Source organism: Mirounga angustirostris, unplaced genomic scaffold (assembly GCF_029215605.1).
Source record: "Mirounga angustirostris isolate CCGP_5_RB_7025 unplaced genomic scaffold, mMirAng1.0.hap1 SCAF_1, whole genome shotgun sequence".
In the NCBI taxonomy this organism is placed as follows: Eukaryota; Metazoa; Chordata; class Mammalia; order Carnivora; family Phocidae; genus Mirounga; species Mirounga angustirostris.
The window spans coordinates 101575454-101601693 of record NW_026991709.1 but is presented as its reverse complement, the minus strand read 5'-3'; the positions used below and the strand labels follow the sequence as shown (position 1 = coordinate 101601693).

General features: G+C 39.7%; 1 non-coding gene and 1 pseudogene across 1 annotated transcript; both read left to right on the top strand.

Moving 5' to 3' along the window:
• The first annotated feature begins 7676 nt into the window (after nt 1-7676).
• Nucleotides 7677-7782, top strand: LOC123834953 (U6 spliceosomal RNA). Its single transcript, XR_006788528.1, has one exon. It is a non-coding gene; the product is annotated as a U6 spliceosomal RNA (small nuclear RNA).
• A 2165-nt stretch (nt 7783-9947) lies between these two features.
• LOC135364370 (small ribosomal subunit protein uS2-like) lies at nt 9948-25243 on the top strand (annotated as a pseudogene).
• The last annotated feature ends 997 nt before the right edge of the window (nt 25244-26240 follow it).

The window sequence follows — 26240 nt, the reverse complement described above, 5'->3', positions numbered from 1 at the left end:
GAGATGCAGTATTAGTCCTGCCATGGTGTTATGAGCTGAATTTTGTCCCCCCTCCCAACACACAAAGTCATATTTTGAAGTCCTAACCCTCAGTACCTCAGAATGTGACTTTATTTGGAGATAGGGACTTTGAGGAGTTAATTAAGTTGAAATCGAGTCATTAGGGTGGGCTGTAATCCAATATAACTGATGTCCTTATCAGAATAGATTAGGAAGAGAGCCAGGGAAAATGGCAGAGTAGGAGGATCCTGAATTCACATCCTCCCACATACACACCAAGGCAACAACTACGTGTAATGCAACTCTAAAAATGACCTGAAGATTGGCAGAACAGACTATCCACAGCTAAAGACATAAAGAGAAGACGACATCAAGAAGGGTGGGAGAGGCAGAGAGGCTGTTGCCAACCAAACCCATGGTGTGGCAACCCACAAGTGGGAGGAATATCACAGGCACAGAGGAGTGAGGGGATCAAGTCCCACACTGGGCACCCCCAGCCCTGGGAACCTGCAATAGGAAGATGAGCTCCCAGAATGTCTGGCTTTGGAAATCAGCAGGGCTTAACTCTGGAAGAACTAGATAGTTATAACTCTGCTCTTAGAGAGCCAGTGCACTGTATCACTTGGTCAGAGACCTAGCATAGAAGCAGCAATTTGAAAAGCACCTGGGTTATATGAGAAAGATTTGTTGAATAATTTTAGGACATATGCCAGAGGGGCAGGAATCAGCAGAAGCTTTCTCTGGGAATGGAAGGGCTAGTGGGTACCATTTTTCTTGCCTTCCTTCACCTTTCTAATCAAACACCTGTGGAAGGCAGTTATGACATTCTCCATTTACCTTGCTTGCCCCACCCCAGCTTTCTCCTTCAGACCTGCCCCACCCAACCTGCCTGCTATGGCAGGTGTCCAAAGTGGCTCCCACGTTGCCACACTTAGCAAGCAACCTCAGCTGAGATTGACGTCCTCCTGGAGTGACTACCTCCTGCCACATCCAGTGGGCAGTCCTAGTGGAGACTTTCACCTTGTCCAGAGTGACTCCTGCCCAGGGAGAGGGGAGCTAGCCTCACCAACCAGCACTCCTGCACTAGCCATAGCCGGGCCTTTCAGCCAGCAGTGTAGGGGTAGGGCTAATACCTGGCCAGGAATGTGCACAAATCAGTCCTAGCCAGTTACTGCTAACAGCCAGGCTAGGGGCAGCCCCACCCACCAGTTTGCCCACAGCAGTTGTAGCCCACCCACAATAGGAGCGCTCACGCAGCCCACACAGTGGACACTCCTGGAGCACCAGATTCTGGTGACCAGGGGGTATTGCACTATTGGGCACCACAGGACTTCTACACAGGCCACCACTTTCAAGACAAGGAGATGTAGCTGACCTACCTAATCTATAGAAACAAACAAAGAGACAAAATGAAGAGATGGAGGAATATGTTTCAGATAAAAGAACAAGACAAAACCCTAGAAAAAGAGCTCAATGAAATAATGCAATCTACCAGATAAAGAGTTCAAAGTAATGTTCATAAAGATACTCAACAGACTTGAGGGAAGAGTGAATTAACTCAATGAGAACTTCAACAAAGAAATTAAAAAATATAAAAAAAGAACCAGTCAGAGTTGAAGAAAACAATAAATGAGTTGAAAAACACATTAGAGTGAATAATAGATTAGAGGATGCAGAAGAACAGATTAGCAATCTGAAGACAGGATAGTTGAAAGCAACCAATCCGAACAGGAAAAAAAAAAAAAAAAAAAAAGAAGTAAAAAGTGAGGATAGGTTAGGATGGAACAACACCAAGCATGCTAACATTTGCATTATAGGGGTTCCAGAAGGAGAAGACAGAGAGAAGGGGCAGAAAATTTATTTGAAAAGTAATAGCTGAAAACTTTCTAACCTGGGGAAGGAAATAGACATCCAGGTAGTAAAGGCAGTAGATCAATCACTTATAATGCTAGTATGAAGGTTAGAAGACAGACATAGTAAAATCCATTATATCTACCAAAATTACTGAAGGGATACATAAAACAAAGATGTAAAATATGGCAACAAATACATAAAATGTGGAGGAGGGAAAATATAGTACATTTAGAATGTGCTCGAACTTAAGCAACTATCAACTTAATATAGACTGCTATATACACAGAATGTTATATATGAACCTCCTGGTAACCAAAATGCAAAACCTGTAATAGACACACACACACATGCAATAAAGAGAAAGGAATTCCAGCATAATACTAAAGAAAGTCATCAAACCTCAAGGGAAGAGAGTAAGAGAAGAAGGAACAGAGAACTACAAAAGCAATCAGAAAACAATTAACAAAACGGCAATAAGTACATACCTATCAAAAATTACCTTGTATATAAATGGACTAAATGCTCCAATCAAAAGAAATAGGGTGAATTTAGTGGATAAAAATACAAGACTCATCTATATGCTGCTTACCAGAGACTCACTTTAGACCTAAAGACACATACAGACTGAAAGTGAAGGGATGGAATCACAGATCTGTACCTCTGAAACAAATAATACATTATATGTTAAAAAAGAAGAAGAAGAAGAAGGGAGAAAGAAGAAGAAGAAGAAGAAGAAGAAGAAGAAGAAGAAGAAGAAGAAGAAGAAGAAGAAGAAGAAGATAGCAGGAGAGGAAGAATGAAGGGGGGGAAATCGGAGGGGAGATGAACCATGAGAGACGATGGACTCTGAAAAACAAACTGAGTGTTCTAGAGGGGAGGGGGGTGGAAGGATGGGTTAGCTTGGTGATGGGTATTAAAGAGGGCACGTTCTGCATGGAGCTCTGGGTGTTATAAGCAAATATGAATCATGGAACACTACATCAAAGACTAATGATGTAACGTATGGTGATTAACATAACATAATAATAATAAAAAAGAAAGTGAAGGGATAGAAAAAGATATTCCATGCAAATGTAAACAAAACAAGAACAAAAACTGAGGTAGCAATACTTATATCAGACAAAATAGACTAAACAAAGACTGTAACAAGAAACAAAGAAGGGCACTACATAACGATAAAGGGAATAATCTAGCAAGAGCATATAACAATTATAAATATCTATGTACCCAGCATAGGATCACTTAAATATATAAAGCAAATATTAACAGACATAAAGGGAGAAAATGAGAGTAGTACAATAATAGTAGGGGACTTTAACAACCTACTTGCATTAATGTATAGATCATCTAGACAGAAAATCAACAAGGAAACAGTGGCTTTGAACAATACATTAGACCAGATGGAATCAACAAATAATAGTGAACATTTCATCCAAAGAGCATAATACACATTCTTTTCAAGGCACATGGAACATTTTCAGGATAGATCACATATTAGGCTACAAAATAAGTCTCAATAAATTGAAGAAGGTTGAAATCATATTAAGCATCTTTTCCAACCACAATATCATGAAACCAGAAATCAATTACAAGAAAAAAAATTGGAAAAAATACAAACACATGGAGAACTATGTGACTCATCTATAACAGCATGCTACTCAACAACCAATGGGTCAACAAAAAAACCAAAGACATAAAAAAATACATGGAGACAAATGAAAATGGAAACACAACAGTTCAATATCTTTGGGACACAGCAAAAACAGTTTTAAGAGGGAAGTTTATAGTAATACAGACCTACCTCAAGAAACAAGAAAAATTTCAAATAAGCAATCTAACCTTACATCTAAAGGATCTGGAAAAGGAATGACAAACAAAGCCCAAAGTTGGTAGAAGGAAGGAAATAATAAAAACCAGAACAGAAATTTATAAAATGAGACTAAAAAAAAAATAGAAAAGATAAATGAAACTAAGAACTGGTTCTTTGAAAAAATAAAATTGATAATCCTTTAGCCAGACTCATCAAGAAAAAAAAAAAAGCAACGGCTCAAATAAATAAAATGAAAAATGAAAGAGAAGGGCACCTCGATGGCTCAGTTGGTTAAGCGTCTGACTCTTGGTTTCAGTTCAGGTTGTGATCTCAGGGTCATGAGATCGAGCCCTGCATGGAGCTCTGTGCTCAAAGTAGAGTCTGCTTGATATTCTCTCCCTCTCTCTTCCCCTCGCTTGTGATCTCTCTCTCTAAAATAAATATGGGGTGCCTGGGTAGCTCAGATGGTTAAGCATCTGCCTTTGGCTCAGGTCATGATCCCAGGTTCTGGGATCAAGCCCCAGGTTGGACTCTCTGCTCGGCCCAGAGCCTCCTTCTCCCTCTTCCTCTGCCTCTCCCCCTGCTCGTGCTCTCTCTTTCTCTGTATCTCTGTGTCTCGAATGAATAAATAAAATCTTGGAAAAAAAATAAAGTATCAGTGTGTCATGTTATCATTAAAAAATAAATAAATAAACAAATAAATAAATAAAATCTTGAAAAAAATTTAAAAATAAATGAAAGAGAAGAAGTTACAACTGACACCACAGACATACAAAGGATTATGAGACTACTACAAAAAATTATATGCCAACAAGTTGGACAACCTAGAAGAAATTGATAAACTCTTAGAAACATACAATCTTCTGAGACTGAATTAGGAAGTAATAGAACTGACTGATTACTAGTAATGAAATTGAATCAGTAATTAAAAAAAAAAAACCTCCCAACAAAATAATCCGAGACCAAATGGCTCCACAAGTGAATTCTACCAAAATTTTTTAAAATTTTAATTATTTATTTAAATTCAATTAGTTAACATATAATGTATTATTGGTTTCAGAGGTGGAGGTGAGTGATTTATCGGTCTTATATAATACCCAGTGCTCATTACATCATGTGCCCTCCTTGATTTCCATCACCTAGTTACTCCATCCCCCACACCCCTCCCCTCCAGCAAACCTCAGTTTGTTTCCTATGATTAAGACCGTCTCTTACGGTCTGTCTCGCTCTCTGATTTTGTCTTTTATTTTTTTCCTCTCTTCCCCTATGATCCTCTGTTTTCTTTCTTAAATTCTACATATGAGTGAGATCATATGATAATTGTCTTTCTCTGATTGACTTATTTCACTTAGCATAATACCCTCTAGTTCCATCCACATCGTTGCAAATGGCAAGATTTCAGTTTTTTTGATGGCTGAGTAGTATTCCATTACACACGCACACACCACACACACACACACACCACATCTTTTTTATCCATTCACCTGTTGATGGACATCTGGGCTTTTTCCATAGTTTGGCTATTGTGGACGCTGCTACTATAAACATTGGGGTGCATATGCCCCTTCAGATCACTACATTTGTATCTTTGTGGTAAATCCCTAGTAGTTCATTTGCTAGGTTGTAGAGTAACTCTACTTTCAACTTTGTGAGGAACCTCCATACTGTTTTCCAGCTTGCATTCCCACCAACAGCGTAGGAGGGTTTCCCTTTCTCTGCATCCTCACCAACATCTGTCATTTCCTGTGGTTAATTTTAGCATTCTGACCAGTGTGAGGTGGTATCTCATTGTGGTTTTGATTTGTATTTCCCTGATGACAAGTCATGTTGAGCATTTTTTCATGTGTCTGTTTTTTGCCATTTGTATGGCTTCTTTAGAGAAATGTCTGTTCATGTCTTCTGCCCATTTCTTGACTGGATTTTTTGTTCTTTGGGTGTTGAGTTTGATAAGTTCTTTATAGATTTTGGATACTAGCCCTTTATCTGATAAGACATTTACAAATATCTTCTCCCATTCTGTCAGTTGTTTTTTGATTTTGTCGACTGTTTCCTTTGCTGTGCAAAAGTTTTTATCTTGATGAAGTCCCATAGTTCATTTCTGCCTTTGTTTCCCTTGCCTTTGGAGATGTGTCTAGCAAGAAGTTGCTGTGGCTGAGGTCATAGAGGTTGCTGCTTGTGATCTCCTCTAGGATTTTGATGGATTCCTGTCTCACATTTAGGTCTTTCATCCATTTGAGTCTATCTTTGTTGATGGTGTAAGGAAATGGTCCAGTTTTATTCTTCTGCATGAGGCTGTCCAATTTTCCCAGCACCATTTGTTGAAGAGACTGTCCTTTTTCCATTGGGTATTCTTCCTGCTTTGTCGAAGATTAGTTGACCATAGAGTCAAGATTCTCTATTCTGTTCCATTGATCTGTGTGTGTGTTTTTGTGCCAGTACCATACTGTCTTGATGATGACAGCTTTGTAAACAGAACTTGAAGTCCAGGATTGTGATGCTACCAGCTTTGGTTTTATTTTTTCTACTAAACATTTTAAAAAAGAGTTAACTTCTATCCTTCTCAAACTATTCTAAAAAAAATAGAAGAGGAAGGAATGTTAATTCATTCTACAAACCCACTATTACCCTGATACCAAAACCAGACAAAGACACTACAAAAAAAAAAAATTATAGATCAATATCCCTGATGGACAGAGATGCAAAAATCCTCAACAAAATATTGGCAAACTGAATTCAATAATACATTAAGAGGATCATTCACCACGATCAAGTAGGATTTATTCCAGGGATGCAGGGATGGTTCAATATCCACAAATCAATCAACATGATATACTGCATGAATAAAATGAAGGATAAAAATCATATAATCATCTTAATAGATGCAGAAAAAGCATTTAATAAAATTCAATATCATTCATGATAAAAAGCTCTCCACAAAGTAGGTAAATGTATCTCAACATAATAAAGGTCATATATGACAAACTCAGAGCTAACATCATACCTCATTGTAAAAAGCTGAAAGCTTTTCCTCTAAGATCAGGAATAAGACAAGGATGCCCACTGTCACCACTTTTATTCAACACAGTACTGTAAGTCCTAGCCACATCAATCAGACAAGAAAAATAAGTAAATCATCCACATTGGTAAGGAAAAAGTAAAACTGTCACTATTAGCAGATGATATGAAAACCCTAAAGATTCCACCAAAAAACTATTGGAACTAGTTAATGAATTCAGTAAAGTGGCAGGATACAAAATCAATATACAGAAATCTGTTGCATTTCTATGCCCTAATTACAAAGTAGCAGAAAGAGAAATTAAGAAACCAGTCCCATTTACAATTGCATCAAAAAGAATAAAATGCCTAGTAATAAATTTAAGAAAGGAAGTTAAAGACCTGTACTCTAAAAACTAAGATATTGATGAAAGAAATTGAGGAGGACACAAATAAATGGAAACATACATCATCTTGGTAGAATTAATATTGTCGGGGGAGCCTGGGTGGCTCAGTCTGTTAAGCATTCAACTTTTGATTTCAGGTCAGATCATGATCTCAGAGTCATAAGATGGAGCCCTGCATCAGGCTCTGTGCTGGGCGTGGAGTCTGCTTATGATTCTCTCTCTCCCTCTCCTTTTGCCCCTCCCCCACCTCTCTTTAAAAAAACCCAAACTCAAATGGATTAAAGCCCTAACTGTGAGACCTAAAACCATAAAACTCCTAAATGAGAACATAGGCAGTAAAAACTTGGACATTGGTGTTCACAAGATTTTTCTGGATATGTCTCCTCAGGCAAGGGGAACAAAAGCGAAAATAAACAGTTGGGATTACATCAAACTAAAGAACTTTTGCACAATGAAGGAAATGATCAAAAAAAGGAAAAGTCAACCTACTGAATGGGAGAAGATATCTGATAAGGGGTTAATATCCAAAATATATAAAGAACTCATAAAACCCAACACAGATTTAAAAAAAAAACCACCCACAAATAATACAATTAGAAAATGGGCAGAGAGTCCTCACTTTGGCAGCACATATACTAAAATTGGAACAATACAGAGAAGATTAGCATGGCCCTGTGCAAGGATGACACGCAAATTCATGAAGCATTCCATATTTTTTAAAACATGGGCAATAAAAAATATTACAAAAAAAAAAATGGTCAGAGGACCTAAATAGACATTTTTCCAAAGACATACAGATAGCCAACAGATACATGAAAAGATGTTCAACACCACTAATCATCAGGGAAATGCAAATCAAAACAATAATGAGAAAACAAAACCATAATGAGATATCACCTTACACCTGTCAGAGTGGCTACTATCAAAACCAACAAGAAATAACAAGTGTTGGTGAGAATGTGGAGAAAAAGGAACCCTCATGCTCTGTTGGTGGAAATATAAATTGGTGCAGCCACAGTGGAAAATATTATGCAGTTTCCTCAAAAAATTAAAAAGAGAAATACCATACAACCCAGTAATTCTACTTCTGGGTATTTACCAAAGAAAACAAAAACACTAATTCAAAAAGATATATGCATCCCTATATATACCACAGCATGATTTACCATAGCCACGATTTGGAAGCAACCTAAGTGTCCATCAACAGATGTATGGAAAAAGAAGAAGTGATATATAGACACAACGGAATATTATCAGTCATTAGAAAAATGAAACCTTGCCATTTGCGACAACATGGATGGACCTAGAGCATATTATACTAAGTGAAATAAGTCAGACAAAAGACAAATTCTATATGATTGCACTCATATGTGGAGTCTAAAAAATAAACAAAAAGCAGAAACAGACACATAAATACAGAGAACAAACTCATGGTTGCCAGAGGGCAGGGGGTGGGGGGAGGGGCAAAATAGTTGAAGATGATTAAGAGATACAAACTTCCAGTTATAAAATAAAGAAGTCATGGGGATGGAAAGCACAACATTATATAGTCAATAATATTGTAATAGTGTCATATGGTGACAGATGGTAACTACACTTTTCATAGTGAGCATTTTGTAATGTATATAATTATCAAATCACTTTGTTGTATACCTGAAAGTAATATAATTGTAATACATATTATATATGTATTACAAATATAATATAATATAAATGTCAATTATACTTGAATTAAAAACAAAGAAGCTGGTCATCCAAATGACTTGTTTAAACAAACAAATTTTTTAAGAAGGAGAAGAGATTAGGATACAGACACACACACACACACAGATGACCATGTGAAGACATAGCCAGTAGACAGCTATCTGCAAGCCAAGGAGAGAAACCTTGGAATTAAACAGGCAACATCTTGATCTTGGGTTTCTAGTCTCCAGCCTTGTAAGAAAATAAATCTCTGTTGTTTAAACCACCCTGTCTTTCATATTTTGCTATGGCAGCCCTTGCAAAATAATACACGTGGGAAGTCTTAATTTTGCTCAGGGAAGTCTGTGAAGGTTTCATAAAGAAATTGCTACCTGGAGTGCCTGGGTGGCTCAGTCGGTTGAGTATCTGACTCTTCATTTAGGCCCAGGTCGTGATCTCAGCGTCATGAGATCGAGCCCTGCATCAAGCCCACGCTCAAGCATGGAGTCTGCTTGAGATCCTCTCCCTCTGTCACCCCCACCACCCACGCTCCCTGCTCGTGCATACACATTCTCTCTCTAAAATAAATAAATAAAATAAACCTTTAAAAGAAAAAGAAAAGAAATTGCTACCCATATATTGCAAAAAAAGTCCTGATTTCCTCCTGTCATGAGGAAATTCTTAGGTTCAGGGCATAGTCTGCACTCTCTAGGCAAGGTCCAATGACTTTAATTGCTTTCTATATGTTTATATCTTTTAAATCTGTCTCTCAATCCTCATTTTTTCTCTATACCTGACACTCGCCTGACCACTAGACGTGTTCACCGGGATGTCTCATAAACTCTAAATGAAATATCTTCCTTTCTACCCACCACTCAAACACATGCCTTCTCTTGTGCTCTCATTTACAATCCATCCATTGTCAAGTGGAGAACTCTGGGACTCAGCTAGACTCTTCCCTTTAGCTCCACTTGTAATTCATCACTAGTTCTAGCTTACCCCACCTCCTGATGATCCTGTCTTCCTTTGCAGACATGTCTAGACCTGCCTCAGTACAGGCCCTTACCATTTCCTCTCTTATTATTTGTTGGTCTTTTGGGTTTCTTTCTTCACCAGAGTTTCTCCAAAAAATGTGAAGTTGATGATGTCATTTCTTTGTTTAAAATCCTCTGATGGTAACTCATCACCCATGGCATAAAATGAAAAATCCTAGGCCTGTCAGACAAGGACTTTCACCACAGGTAAGTGGTGATTCCACATATAAGTGCCTACTTTCCTTGGTTTCATCTTCTCTCTTCTCCATGTGTACACAATATTACCACACCCAACTACTAGCAGTTCCGCAGATAAGCCATTATTTTGCAATTCCTTTGCATATTCATGGTCTCTTTTTTCTTCCCTGTTAACTTGGGGAGCTTCTGGACATTGTTAAAGACTCTGTGCCATTATCACCCCCTTTTATGGAGCCTTTCTCACCTGTACCTTCCTAAGCACTATGTTCTTGAAGACAGTTGATGGAGACCTTTCGGTACAGGCAGCAAATAAATGTCTATAAACAGCTCTGTTTAACTTTGCTTGAAAGCCACCAAAAGCACCCCTGGGAAAGGATGCTGTTTCTACCAGGATGACTGGTTACAGATGAACTGGCAGCCAGTACTCTTGCTTTGCTACAAAATCAACAGCAGGACATCCTGCTGCTTCGAAATTTTTCACATAGTCTTTGAATACTTTTGGTGCCTCTCCATGTGTGTCTGAACACCTTCAGACACATAACTAATCTAAATTTTTTTTTTAAAGATTTTGTTTATTTATTTGACAGAGAGAGAGACAGCAAGAGAGGGAACACAAGCAGGGGGAGTGGGAGAGGGAGAAGCAGGCTTCCCGCAGAGCAGGGAGCCCAATGTGGGACTCGATCCCAGGACCCCAGGATCATGACCTGAGCCGAAGGCAGATGCTTAACAACTGAGCCACCCAGGCGCCCCACATAACTAATCTATATACATGTACCTGGACCCAGATTATTGGGATACCATCATGAGACAGTCCAGGTCCAGGTCCAGTTCCTGATGACATCCTGTTGATATTGAGCATCATCCCAAAATGTGCTGGCCTGCCCTGCCCTTTCCATCCCCACTCCACTGGAGCAGTCACTATCATTGATCAAGAAAATCATCTGCTCCTGAGATATCACAGCTACCTACTTTCTGACCACAGCCCCCCATTTGGTGCTCTGGCTCTGGAAGGAGCTACTTCACACCCTTCATGTCACTGCCATTTATTTATATCCACTACTTGCAAACACACCAACAAAGATTCTAGAACAGAGCATCTCTAGGACAACACCTTTGAAACACATTAATCCCTGGAGAAGTGGAAGGCCAACACCAATCAAAGCCAATGTATGGCTCAATAGGAGAGAAGAAAGTCTTTGGAAGCAGGATCTTGTTATTTGATGCGTTATTGGTTTCCTGCATAATCATTTCCTTTTTGTTCTTTTATAATAGTTTGCAAAACATTTTTAAACATGGTGACTGTCACAGCAGTGCTAAGTTGCACATAAAAATACAGAAATTGAAATAAATTACAAGTCTTTATGTTTCAATGCACATAAACCTAAATTGGGTTAAACAATAAAGAGAAGTAGATGGTTTCTGAATGGTAACTGAAAAATCTGCAAGTAGGGCTAGCTTCAAGTAAGGCTTGATCAGGCTTCTGGGCTATGTCATTAAGAGCTGACTGAGTCTTTGAGGGAGAGCACTGCCCTCACTGAACTGAGGAGAACAGATCACAGTGACACCAGCTATAGATTTTGGTTGTGGACAGCTGCAGGATGCCGCAAGGTACCTGCCTGACAGGGAGTCAGTCCAGGAAGTAGTAGAGACCAGCCACTTGATCTTAGACCATGGAGAATATAGAAGACACTATGTTTTTCCCAGGACCTACCTTGTCTCCATTTCCTGGCTATGACCTTGTGTAGCTGCACACCTCACTGGTGGACCCAGAGCCTGCCTTGGAGAGAATCTGGGAAAAGGAGTGAAGCTCTGAAAAATAGCATTTACCCTGAGATCATGACCTGAGCTGAAATCAAGAGTCGAACACTTAACCACTGAGCCACCCAGGCACTCCTCAATTGATCTTTTAATGGCTATCATATTCTTTAAAAAAAAGAGGAAAAAGTAAAAAAAAAAAAAAAGTACATTAAAAAGACAGAATAATTTTCATTACTTCTTATCCTATACAGATCTTTTCCTTGAATATATCTTGGTTTATAATGAATCAAACTGAAATATTGGTCCAAAGCACTTAATAAGCTCTAAAAGTAAAGTGTCACATATATTAACAATGCAGAACTTGTCCTTCCAACCAGTTTTGATGCAGTCAGATCAAATGGGGTGACAAGAGTTAGCTGGTAAATGTGGGCAGTATCTGTTCCCAGCTCACACCACCCTGGATTGTTCTACCTTGGATTTGGCACCTTATGAATGAGTGGGCTGGGTATCTGCTCTGCTTTGGTTGTGCAAAGCTGGCCAGTTCTCTACTATAAACTTACAGACTAACAAGTTCACAGGAAGAGTTTAAGAAGACTCAAGGACACTGGAGCAGTGTCTTTTTATTTTTTTCTTTGTCATTTTAACGTACATGCAATCTACCCAAATTGCTTTCCATAAATGAATTTCATAAGGAAATGATATATATAATAGATGATATATATATTATATGTATATATACAGTCCCAAATTATATGTTTCTAATGCGAATAGCATTTCTTAACTTCTTACTCAGCAGCATCTCCTTTAGTCTGCATTAGCATCAAATTTCTTGGCTGACTCCTTTTCTCTGACAGAGGTGAAGCCAAGTGGAAGAAACAGTCAACATTTTCCATTTCTTTGGCCCAAATGACCAGGATCCTGCATTTTGCTCCACTCTGCCTAAATAGCTACACACATGAACATATAAAAAATAATATTAAATGAGGTAAGGGTAAGAACATGTAAAACACTGCCTTTCTTTTTTTGTTTAAAGATTTTATTTATTTATTCATGAGAGACAGAGAGAGAGAGAGAGGCAGAGGGAGAAGCAGGCTCCCAAGGAGCAGGGAGCCCGATGTGGGACTCGATCCCAGAACCCTGGGATCATGACCTGAGCCGAAGGCAGACGCTTAACCATCTGAGCCACCCAGGCGCCCTGCCTTTCTTTTTATTTGATGAAGCAATCAAGCTATTCTCTAAATATTTCTCATTGTGGTAAAAAGCACCCATCTTGTATAGACATTGTTTTATACTTCTGGTCACATACGTACATTTAACTGCACACACAAAAGGTAATAGTTATAAGTTACAATAACACGTGAAATGTATTCTTAAAATTTGTTTTAGCAACATAGCCTCTGTGTTGTAGGCAAGCTAAGTTTCATGTTTAAAGTATTTCTTGCACTGACTAGTATATAATTTATTTATTCCAATTTAGGAAGGGGTTTCAGAAAAGAAATGTTTAAATAATGGTCAAATTTTACCATAGGTCAATTCTGATCTAGTATGCAAGGTCCAATTACAGTGGAAGCTGTACTTTGGCCCTCTTATTAAGGTCGGCAAAGAGAATTCTATACATTTTAATCCTATCTCCTATGACTAATTCAGTCCCTAGGATTATGCTTATGAATATTTTATATGTAGCTTCCAGTAATAGTGCTCATTCTATCAATCAATAACAAATTAACCTCAAGATTATTGAAAATCTAGAATAAAATATAAAATATTGAACCATTCATTTTTAATAGCATAGGTTATAAATGTGTATTGCTCTGGAGAAATGACTCTTGATTTTTTAATGCAAAATCTGTGAGACAGTTTGGAACAGTGGAGAAAGTTCTGCCTTCTTCCCTCCACATCGGAGGACCCGCTCAGTGAAAACAACTAGCAGCCATCATGCGTAGAACGTTGGTTCACCTGTGCCTTGTATTCCTGAAGCTGCCCAGTGCCAGTTCAACTTGAGGAAATTCTACTTAATGTAATGCTGTCTAACACTTCAATTTCAAAACATTTAATGAGCAAAGTAAATGCTAGGTTGTATTAATAAGGTATTCCTTAGTTGTAAGGAAAGACAGTTCTAATTCAGGCTTGTTTATGTGAAGGCTAAGGGTGCAGAGAAGTCTCATAGCGCCTATGTTAACAGGGCAGGCTGCCCTCACTGGAACTAGCAAGCTGCCAGACATCTTCCTTTCCTTCCCCTGACCTACACACCCTTTTCCTTTCTGTCTTTTGTTTCTTTCCGCCCCCCTCCCCCCCACTGCATGGCATTTTGCCCCTGCCGTATTTCTGCTTCATTCTGCCTTCTGTCAGCCTCCTGTCTGCTCTCTGACCAGCTTATACATGACCCATAGGAGCTACCCCTAACTCATAGTTTCAGGCTCTATGTCTACGTGACCTGCCAGCTAGAGTTTGTGTGTGATTTTGTGTGTGTTCTGTTTCCAAATTCAGAAGAAGAGAATCTGATTGGCATAGCCTAAGCCAAGTATCCGTTTTGCTCCAATTTGCTATTGCCCCAGGAAGAAGAATTCAAAGGTCGTGTGTAGATAGTGATGCCCCTTTTATACTTTTATACCACACAGCTAAATTATCCAAGAAGACATGGGAGTGAGGAGGATGAATGAAATACTAATTCTGGTCCCTGGGTTTCAGTTTTATGGAAGAGGCCAATACATAGATCAGTTTAGCACAAGACAAATTGTTAAAAGAGGTTCAGAAAGCTCCTGGAGTATGGAGGAAGGTCTAGGAAAACTTCTACGGTTGGTGAAAATTCAGTATATCAGGAATACCTTGAACGATTGAAAGGAGTGTGAAATGAGGCCCAAGTCGATGTGGGGTTATGGAGGTGGGCATGACTTGAGAGGCAGCTGGTGTTTATCTTCTGCAACAGGAAATCATTAAAGATTTTTTTTTTAAGATTTTATTTATTTATTTATTTGACAGAGACAGAGATAGCGAGAGCAGGAACACAAGCAGCAGGAGTGGGAGAGGGAGAGCAGGCTTCCCGCGGAGCAGGGAGCCCGATGTGGGACTCGATCCCAGGAGCCTGGGATCATGACCTGAGCCGAAGGCAGACGCTTAACGACTGAGCCACCCAGGCGCCCTCATTAAAGATTTTTGATTGGGAGAGTCTCATGATCAAATCTGTGCTTCATGAAGATGTCTTAGTACATGGTAGGTAGATAAATTGGAGGTAATGTAGGGCCTGGAACTCCTGTCCTCCAGGAGCTAGGCAGATCCATGGATCTGCATGAGGTGTATTAATGGTCTGAATTAGGAGAAAAGCCATGGAAGGGAGTGCTCACGAATAAACGTTATATTTAACAAGATGATGTAACTTTCCTGTGGAATGTATAAGTAATAACTGGAGTTTGGAGTGATGGCAAGATGTTATATATTCTTAGTAAAATCTGGCATGATTTTTATATAGTTAATTTTTCATCCATTATTATTTTTTGTTGAAGTATAGCTAACATACAGTATTATATTAGTTTCAGGTATACAACACAAGGATTCAACAATTCTGTACATTACTCAGCACTCACCACAATAAGTGTAGTCACCATCTGTCACCAAACAATGTTATTATAATCTAATTGACTATATTTCCTATGCTGTACTTTTCATCTCTGTGATTATTTTGTAACTGGAAGTTTGTACCTCTTAATCCCCATCCCCTATTTCACCCATCCCCCCATCCACCTCCCCTCTGGTAACCATCAGTTCTCTATAGTTAAGAGTCTATTTCTTGGTTTCTTCTATGTTGTTCATTTGTTTCTTAAATTCCACATATGAGTGAATCATATGGTATTTGTCTTTCTCTGTCTAACTTATTTCACTTAGCATTATACTCTCTAGTTCCATCCATGTTGTTGTAAATGGCAAGATTTCTTTTCTTTTGTATGGCTGAGTAGTATTCTGTTGTGTATACATACCACATCTTCTTTATTTATCTACTGATGGACACTTAGTTTGCATACCTTGGCTGTTGTAATCATGCTGCAACATAAGGATGCATATATCTTTTTGCATTAGTGTTTTCATTTTCTTTGGGTAAATACCCAGTAGTGGAATTACTGGATCATATGGTATTTCTATTTTTAATTTTTTGAGGAACCTCCATACTGTTTTCCACAGTGGCTACACCAGTTTGCATTCCCACCAACAGTGCACAAGGGTTCCTTTTCCTCCACATCCTGCCAATACTTGTTATTTCTTGTCATTTTGATAGTAGCCACTCTGACAGGTGTAAGGTGATATCTCACTATGGTTTTGATTTGCATTTCCCTGATAATCAATGATGTTAAGCTTCTTTTCATGTATCTGTTGGCCATCTGTATGTCTTTGGAAAAATGTTTATTCAGGTCTTCTGCCCATTTTTCAGTCGGATTATTTGTGGGGTTTTTGGTGTGTGTTGGGTTTTCTGATTTCTTTATATATTTTGAATATTAATCCCTTATCACATATATCATTTGCTAATATCTTCTCCCATTCAGTAGGTTGCCTTTTCATTTTGTTGATGCATTTTTCCACTGTGCAAAAGCTTTTTATTTTGGTGTAATCCCAACTGTTTATTTTTGCTTTTGTTTCCCTTGCCTGAGGAGACATACCTAGAAAAATATTTCTACAGCTGATGTCAGAGACATTTCTGCCTATGTTTTCTTCCAGGAATTTTATGGTTTCAGGTCTCACATTTAGGTCTTTAATCCATTTTGAGTGAGGCGCCTGGGTGGCTCAGTCGTTAAGCGTCTGCTTTCGGCTCAGGTCATGATCCCAGGGTCCTGGGATCGAGCCCCGCATCGGGCTCCCTGCTCAGTGGGAAGTCTGCTTCTCCCTCTCCCACTCCCCCTGCTTATGTTCCCTCTCTCACTGTGTCTCTCTCTGTCAAATAAATAAATAAAATCTTTAAAAAAAAAATCCATTTTGAGTTTATTTTTGTGTATAGTGTAAGGAAGTGGTCTAGTTTCTTCCTTCCTCTCTCTCTCTCTTTCTTTTCTTTCTTTCTTTCTTTCTTTCTTTCTTTCTTTCTTTCTTTTTCTTTCTTTCTTTCTTTCTTTCTTTCTTTCTCTTTCTTTCTTTCTTTTTCTCTTTCTCTCTTTCTTTCCTTTCTTTTTCTTTCTTTCTTCCTTTCTTTCTTCCTTCCTTCCTTCCTTCCTCCCTCCCTCCCTCCCTCTCTCCCTCCCTTCCTCCCTCTCTCTCTCTCTCTTCCTTCCTTCCTTCCTTCCTTCCTTCCTTCCTTCCTTCCTCTCTTTCTTTCTTTCTTTCTTTTTCTTTCTTTCTCTTTCTTTCCTTTCTTTCTTTCTTTTCTCCATCCAATTTTTCCAGTGATGCAGGCAGGCTGGGTCTGAGGACCATGTTTGGGGAGGGGGGCAGTCCCATGGGACCAGCCGAGAGGGTCCTTGGCTTCACGAAGGATGGAAATCAAACATGAGCCAGAGGGCGCCTGGGTGGCTCAGTTGGTTGGGCGACTGCTTTCGGCTCAGGTCATGATCCTGGAGTCCCAGGATCGAGTCCCGCATCGGGCTCCCTGCTCGGCAGGGAGTCTGCTTCTCCTTCTGACCCTCCTCCCTCTCGTGCTGTCTCTCATTCTCTCTGTCTCAAATAAATAAATAAAATCGTTAAAAAAAAAACATGAGCCAGAAGAAAGTGAAAGCAGAGTTTATTGAAGATATAGAGAGAACAGATAGAGAGAGACTCTCTGGGAGACTCAGGAAGGAAAGAAACATGAGTCCCGTCTTTGGGGTCTGTGGTTTTTTATTGAAGATGGTGGTCTGGTGCACATGTCCTCTCAGGCATCCAGGAACCAGTTAGAACAAAGATGAGGGCCCAGGTGTTATTCCTGGGAGCCAGGGAGCCTTGGCATCAAGATGTCTAATGCCCGTGGTCTGGAATACGCACATGGTAGCTTCTTCCAGTCATTCTCACCTGGTCCTTCCTCAAATGTTATCTATTCTAGAGCAATCATTAATAACTCCTTGTCCCTTGCAGGGAAGACATATGCTATTTGTATGACAAGGCATGTGTAGAGTGGGTGGGGGTGCAGACCTTAGCAAGAATAGAAACGGGAAAAGAAGCCAAGGAGAAAGAACCAGCTTTTTTTCTCATGGGGTCCCTTCAGTTTCCCTGTCTCACCAGCAGCATTTGTTGAAGAGACCATCTTTTCCCCATTGTATAGAAAGCTTTCTGTCAGCGCCTGAGGACTGCCGGCCCACAGGCCAGTGGTTAGGATGGAGTCCTCTGCTTGGTCCGAGCCTGATGTGATGCGGTGCCATGGCTGGTGTCTTAGTGGGGGGCAATGAGCAGCACAGGTAGTGATAGTGTTGCTGTGAGGAAGAGAGGTGCTGTGCAACCACCAGCAAGTGACAGACAAATCTTGAGTCCTGGATTAAAATGCTGACGAGGAAAGAGATCCCATAGGCTACAGGTTACAGAACTCCGTAACACAGACAGGTCCCTGTTCTCTGGAAGATAGTAAAGACAGAGAAATCAACCCAGGGGATGCCAGGATTACAAATCTGAAAGACATTTTGTACAAATGTTTTCTCCTAGGATGATCCATCTGGGGCTATCAGTCCAATCCTCAGTCATGTAATAAGTTCTTTTTTTTTTTTTAAAAGATTTTATTTATTTATTCATTAGAGACAGAGAGAGGCAGAGGGAGAAGCAGGCTCCCAAGGAGCAGGGAGCCCGATGCGGGACTCGATCCCAGGACCCTGGGATCATGACCTGAGCCGAAGGCAGACGCTTAACCATCTGAGCCACCCAGGCGCCCTATGTAATATGTTCTTAGTGAACACTTAACAAATACAAAACACAGTACAGGCACCAAGGGGCCTACAGAGCCAGTGGGGCAGAAGGGACAAACATTTTTGAGGAGACTTTGCAATGCCACCTAATTAATTTAATTTAATTTAACTTAATTTAATTTTTACTTCTAGACCTGTAAAAGTTTTATTGCAATCATAGGACTTTCTCTCAGTCCATCTCCTTGCTTAGTTTGTGCCATTCTCTAGAATTCATGACTTTCCCCCAAACACACAAGGGAGGGAACTACTTCCCTCCAGAAGTCAATAGTCGAGATGAGGAACTTGCCTTGCCCCCACATCCTCTGAATTTCCCCCAGCCCAGGCTTCTGACTCATCCTTCCTACCCTCAGTGCCTCTTGATCCTGTCAGCTCTGGGCTCTGAAGCTCACCCCGAGCTGCTCCTGTTCCTCCTCAGGCAGCTGCTTCCTCCATCCAGAGCACACAATCTACTTCCAGAGCTTCACCTTCTGAGACCTCCCCTTCCAATGCGTGGGTCGCACTCTTTCTCAAAAAGACAATAGTTTTTTTAAAATACAGAAAAACCTGTTACCTCCTCTCCCTCCAATTTTAGTATATGTGCTGCTGATTGAGCACCCTGTCACCTACTTTCAAACACAGAATTTTGGAAAACAAAGTGCAGAGAAGAGAACATATCGCACTATTTACTCTTTTAGACCTCACTGCTTTTATCTCTTTGTTTATGCAAATAAGAAAAACGTTTGCATTAATTCTTCTCCGTAATAATTGGTTTCCAGTTTACAAAGTAGAAAGTCGTTTAAAATTACAGATAGGTGAAACATATACACAGAAGGATAGAGAATGGATGGACAAAAATCTTTTAAATTTAAAAATTGTCGTGGGGCGCCTGGCTGGCTCAGTTGGAGGAGCGTGCAACTCTTGATCTCTGGGTCATGAGTTCAAGCCCCACATCCGATGTAGAGATTACTTAAATTAAATTAATAAAATTTAAAAAATGTTCACTTTAAAAAAAAATAAAATAAATAGTTGTAGAGTAATTGAGGGTTTTTGTTTTCCAAGCTTCGATCTCATGTTACTATTTGATTTACAAATAAATGTGGTTTTTTTTTTTTTTTTTTTAGTTTTTTGAGTATGAAGAGCAAATAATAGATTTTTTTCACTTGGGCTGGTGCATGATTCTCTCCAGCTAGTTTCCCAACTGCCTGGGTGTCAGTGAATGCTATAATAACAACCAAACCAGTGCTTAACCTACATAAAGCATTTTCTGTGTTCCAGCTTTTAGTTTATTCTAAATGTTGTATCTTGAACACAGTGCATTATGTTGCATAAGAAATTCATTATAGGGCGCCTGGGTGGCTCAGATGGTTAAGCGTCTGCCTTCAGCTCAGGTCATGATCCCAGGGTCCTGGGATCAAGTCCCGCATCGGGCTCCCTGCTCCTTGGGAGCCTGCTTCTTTCTCCCTCTGCTTCTCTCTCTCTCTCTCTGTCTCTCATGAATAAATAAATAAAATCTTTAAAAAAAAAAGAAATTCATTATAACAGTTTAGATCATTTTAGCAATTCATCTTTTTAACGAAAAGTATATACAATCACATACAATTATACTAGAAATATTTTCCACATATTTAGATATTTTAAATCAGACGATTTTCTCTATCTGGAATGCCCTTCCTCCACTCATTGTCTACACAAATTCTTTATAAATTAAAAATCCACACACACACTCCGTAAGTACATTCTTATCATAAAAATGGAAATACTATAGGAGTATATATATATAAACTATCTTTTCTCCCTTAATGTTAAGCAATTCTGTTATGTTTGAAGGATTAATGTGCCCACTGACAAGCTAGGCTTTTCAGTTTCCTGCAGCCGTGTGGTCATATGGCCCAGTCAGCCAATGAGATATATGCTAACTGGGCATGACTTCAGGGAGAGCTGTTTTTTTTTTTCCCCTGAGAAAGACATAAACTCATCTGGAACACATTTTTTTTCTCTTTAACTTCTTCATGACTGGAATTTGGAGGTAATGCCTGGAGGTACAACAACAATCTTGTGACTGTGAATATGGGAGACACACCTGAAAGATGGTGGGACCAAACCTGGAAAAGCCTAGAGCCTAGATTTATGTGACCCCAAAGTAAACTTCCTTCTTGGTTAGGTTAAAGTTCCTATTCTAGGCAGCTACATATCACATACTTCCAGCCCCCAATTCCAGACCTACCCCAGAGATACTGTGTATTTTTTGAGACCCATCACTATACATACATTAAATTTTTATCCCAGTTTTTTTCCAAAAATGGGATAATACTATATGTATTATTCTGAATCTCCTTTTTTAACTTAAGAATATGATCTAGATATCTTTCCATGTCAGTACAAAAGAAGTTGTCCTTTTAAAAAATACTTTACAGGGCGCCTGGGTGGCTCAGATGGTTAAGCGTCTGCCTTCGGCTCAGGTCATGATCCCAGCGTCCTGGGATCGAGTCCCGCATCGGGCTCCCTGCTCCTTGGGAGCCTGCTTCTCCCTCTGTCTCTCTCTCTCTGTCTCTCATGAATAAATAAATAAAATCTTTAAAAAAAAACAAAAACAAAAAACTTTACAGTGTGCCTGGCTGGCTCAGTCAGTCAAACGTGTAACTCTTGATCTTGAGGTTATGAGTTCAAGCCTCACATTGGGTGTAGAATTTATTTAAAAATAAAATCTTAGGGTACCTGGGTGGCTCAGTGGGTTAAGTGTCTGACTTGATTTTGGCTCAGGACATGATCTCAAGCCTCACAAAGGGCTCTGTGCTGAGCGTGGATCCTGCTTAAGATTCTCTCTCTTCCTTTCTATCTGCCCCTTCTCTGCTCGCATGCACGTGCTCTCTCTCTAAAAAAAAAGAAATAAAATCTTCAAAAAAAATAAAATAGAGAGCTTTTCTTTTTTTCTCTTAAAGTTGACACTTGCTTGTTCAAGCAATAGAGAAAAAAATTTAGGTAAAAAGCAGCAAATATCCCTAAATCCCACTATTTTGAAATCACTGGTATTATTATTATTATTATTGGTGAGTATTCTTATCAGCTCTCTCTGAAAATACTGGGAGTCATTCTCTTCCACTACCACCTCACACACATACACATGCATACAAACACATACAAATACACATACACATAAATACACACACAAACACACACAAATACACACAACACACAATCACAAAGACATACGCAAATATATACACCTACTCACGTGGGAGAGTGAGCGAGAGAGAAACTTACAAATCAGAAGCTATTAAAAAGTGTTTAATTTGGGGGTACCTGGGTGGCTTAATCAGTTAAGTGTCTGCCTTCAGCTCAGGTCATGATCCTGAGGTCCTAGGATCGAACCCCACATCGGGATCCCTGCTCATTGAGGAGTCTGTTGCTCCTTCTCCCTCTGACACTCCCCCTAGTCATGCTCTTGCTCGAGCTCTCCCTCTCTAATGAATAATAAAAAATCTTTTTTAAAAAAGTGTTTAATTTTAGTTGAATTAAACAGAGGAACTAGTAGAATACCTTTAAAAGTTATGACTAGGGGCACCTGGGTGGCTCAATCGTTAAGCGTCTGCCTTCGGCTCGGGTCATGATCCCAGGGTCCTGGGATCGAGCCACGCGTGGGTCTCCCTGCTCGGCAGGAAGCCTGCTCCTCCCTCTCCCACTCCCCCTGCTTGTGTTCCCTCTCTCTCTGTGCTTCTCTCTGTCAAATAAATAAATAAAATCTTAAAAAAAAAAAAAAGTTATGACTACAATTGTTATAGAAAACCTGAGAGAAATACCCAAAATTCAGACCAGATATCATTTTTAATACCCATAAGAGTTATAGAATTAATAATAGAAATAGACCATATTAATGTCATTAATATGTCATATTAATATTTTCTTTTGCTAAAGAATCTGTGCATATTTAGCACTATAGCTTGTAATACTAACAAGAATTATACTGATTAGATTAACAACATAGACATGTGATTCCAATTAAAAATGTAGAATTGAGGGGTGCCTGGGTGGTTCAGAGGGTTAAGCATCTGCCTTCAGCTCAGGTTATGATCTCTAGGTTCTGGGATCGAGCCCCACATCGAGCCCCATGTTGAGTCCCATGTCCGGCTCCCAGCTCGGTGGGGAGTCTGCTTCTTCCACTCCCTCTGCCTCTCCCCCTGCTTGTGCTCTTTGTCTCTCTCTCTCTCTCTCAAGTGAATAAGTAAAGTCTTTAAAAATAAATAAATAAAATGTAGAATTGAGTAATTGATTTAGATTTATGAATTTAAGTAGAAATTTTACTGTTTATATATAGTATTAGAACATTTAGTGGACCTTAAGTTTCACCATATTTTTAAATTTAACTAATTTAGTTCATAAGGGGGCGCCTGGGTGGCTCAGTCGTTAAGCGTCTGCCTTCGGCTCAAGTCATGATCCCAGGGTCCTGGGATCGAGCCCTGCATGGAGCTCTCTGCTCAGCAGGAAGCCTGCTTCTCCCTCTCCCACTCCCCGTGCTTGTGTTCCCTCTCTCGCTGTCTCTCTCTCTGTCAAATAAATAAATAAAATCTTTAAAAAAAAATTTAGTTCATAAGAATGATTTAATTACTTGGGAAGGTTTGTCATTTAGACAATTGAAGGACTTAAAAGAAAGTCAATATATTAAATTTATAAACCCTGTTTAAAACATTTAAAAGAGTTTAATTAACTACATTTGAGAATGTAACCAAATATTAATTCAAGGCCATTAAAAGTGACAGTTCAAATCTGCTTGACTTATAATGGAATAATGAGATTTGTAAGCCAAAGTTAAATGCTTAAGGAAGAATGAAATTAGAATCTGTAAATTAATAAATTGATTATTCAACTTTAAAACCAAAATTACTTCTAAATTGTCTTTTCTGTGACCATAAGAAAACTCACATTTATGTAAGAAGGAAAAATAAATGAAATGAAACTTAAAGAATTATCAACTTTGGATAAACGTTTCACCATTCAGACATATTGTGTCTCCTATCTTCTAAGATTAAGACAAAGATTATGAAAACCACTAAGGATTTGTGGTCATTATGTTTTTATTTTCTTGAAAACTATGTGTTGATTTTAGCATTGAAAATGTCGAGAGACCTTGAGAGAAATGGTGTTGATTACATGACTTCCTGAGAGGAATCTGAAAATATTCCTCTCTTTGATTTAATCATTTGGTTTTGAGCCCAGGATTATTATCTTTCCATTTTGCTCTTTTCCACCATCCTGGTTTTATTTAAAAAACTGGAATTTGGATGTATTTATTATCAGAAAATAAATGCATTTTTACAAAAATTCTTTATAGATTATGGTTTACTGGTTAGTTCAAGTCTATTATTACCAATAAAATATATTGTTGTTTAAAAAACAAGAAAAAGAGAAGAAAATGTTCCTGCTCTGAAAGATAACAGGATTAACTCTGGGAGATGGGGTAACCAACCATCCCAGTGTGCCTGGGACTGAGGGGTGTATTGGAACTCAGGACTGTCCATGCTAAACCCAATAACCTTGGTCACCCTAATGGAAGGCACTGGGGCGTAGGTGCAAAGACGATAGATTCTAACACCTACATTTGAGATTTGGCTCTTCAGCTTATTTTCTATTTATCATGAGCAAGTGGCTTCTTTTCGTGCCTCTATATTCTCATCTCTAAAATGGTGATAAAACACCTTTTCCCGCTACCCAGGGAGGGAATCATAGGGCTTAGTTCTGCATTCCCATTGTAACCTAAAGAGTAACTTTCACAATGTCCAGAGCCCCGACATCCTGCAAATGAAGGAGGAGGATGTCCTGTAATTCCTTGCAGCAGGAACCCACTTAGGTGGCACCAACCCTGACTTCCAAATGGAACAGCACATACACAAAAGGAAAAGCGATGGCGTATTTCCAATCTGGAGAGATCTTATGAGAAGCTTCTGCCAGCAGCTGGTGCCGTTGTTGCCATCAAAAACCGGGCCGATGTCAGTGTCATATCCGCCAGGCCCAGGGGCCCGGGGGCTGTGCTCAAGTCAGCTGCTGCCGCGGGAGCCACTCTGCTTGTGGCCGCTTGGCTCCCGGAACCTTCGCTAACCAGGGGCTGGCGGCCTGCAGGGGGCTGTGTCTCCCGGTGGTTAGGGATCCCCGGGCTGACCACCAGCCCCTCACAGAGAGGTCTTCTGTTAACCGGCCTGCTATCGCTTTGGGTAACCGGACTCTCCTCGGCGCTGTGTGGACGCGGCCACCCGAACAGGGCGGGGCTCGCGCAGTGGGTCGGGGGCGGGGGATGCTGGCCCGGGAAGTTCTGCACACGCGTGGCACCATCGCTCGTGAACCCCCAGGGGAGGCCACCCCTCATCTCTCCTACAGAGAGTCTGAAGAGACTGAAAAGGACGAGTAGGCTGCTGCTGCAAAGGCCGTGACCAGCGAGGAATTTCCGGGTGAATGGACTGTTCCCGCTCCTGAGTTCACTGCTACTGAAGTTGTGGACTTGTCCAAAGGCATGAAGGTGTCCTCTGTGCCTATTCAGCAGTTCCCTATGAAGACTGGAGTGTTCAGCCTGCCACGGAAGACTGGTCTGCACCTCCCACTGCTCAGGCCCCTGAATGGGTAGGAACAACCACCGAGTGGTCTTAAGCTGTTCTTCCACAAAGGCAAAGAAAATGGAAATAAGGCGGATGGAAAATAAGCAGTTTCAGTAAACAAGCAAACGGTGAATATTTATCCCAAAGGATTATTGTGAAAATTAAATGAGTTACTATATGGAAAGCATCTGTAGTAATTACCTACAGTAATACCTAGAGTGTGCTAAGCACTAAATATATACTAACCGCTCTTTCGAGCTCCCCACAGGAACGTCAATTATTGGACAGGTCATGTTTGTTCTTCATTTTATTTTGTTCTCTGAAATTGTTTTAATCTCTTTGCCCTTCTCTGCATTCCTTGTGGTATCGTCACATCTTTCTATCATGTCATCTAGCAGACAATGGCAGTTGCCTGCCTGATAGAAGTTTCTCTCTTCTTCCTCACTAACAGAACTCTATTTTAGTTTTGATGGCAACATATATAGCTTAAATACTTGATTTAAATACTTGAAGCAAGGGGTGGATGGATGACGTAGGACACAGTTCTGGCCAAGGAGATACTGTGTAAATCTACCATGTGGGAGATTTAGGAAAACTCTCTGAAAGGAGTCTGACTAAGCTGGGGCATATCTTTTGTCTTTTTCCTCCTCATTGTTTCTTTCTAAAATATAGATGCAAGGTGGAAGGAGAAGAGCTCTCTTGGTATAAGAACTACACCCTGGAGATGCTAGAGCAGAAAGCTAGCTGGATCTTTCATAGCTCCTTTGAAGAATAAAAAAAAAAAAAAAAATTACACCATGATTTGTTTAAACATTTCTTAAGTTTCCTGTTACACACCAGTGAAAATAATGCCTAGTATTACAAACCATTCACTTAATTTTTTAGCAATGTAAAAAATGTGGAGTACTTTAATAGTTTTCATGTCATTTTGAGTTGGGGTCATGCTAATCCCATTTTTGAGATTTGCTCCAATTTCGATGTATGTGCTACTGAAAGACCAGGATACTGTTTCTTCTTTGATGGTGAAAAAAAGTTTAAGAGGAAAGTCAGGTCACCAAGATCAAGCAAATCTTGTCATCTTCAATGATAATTACATGAGC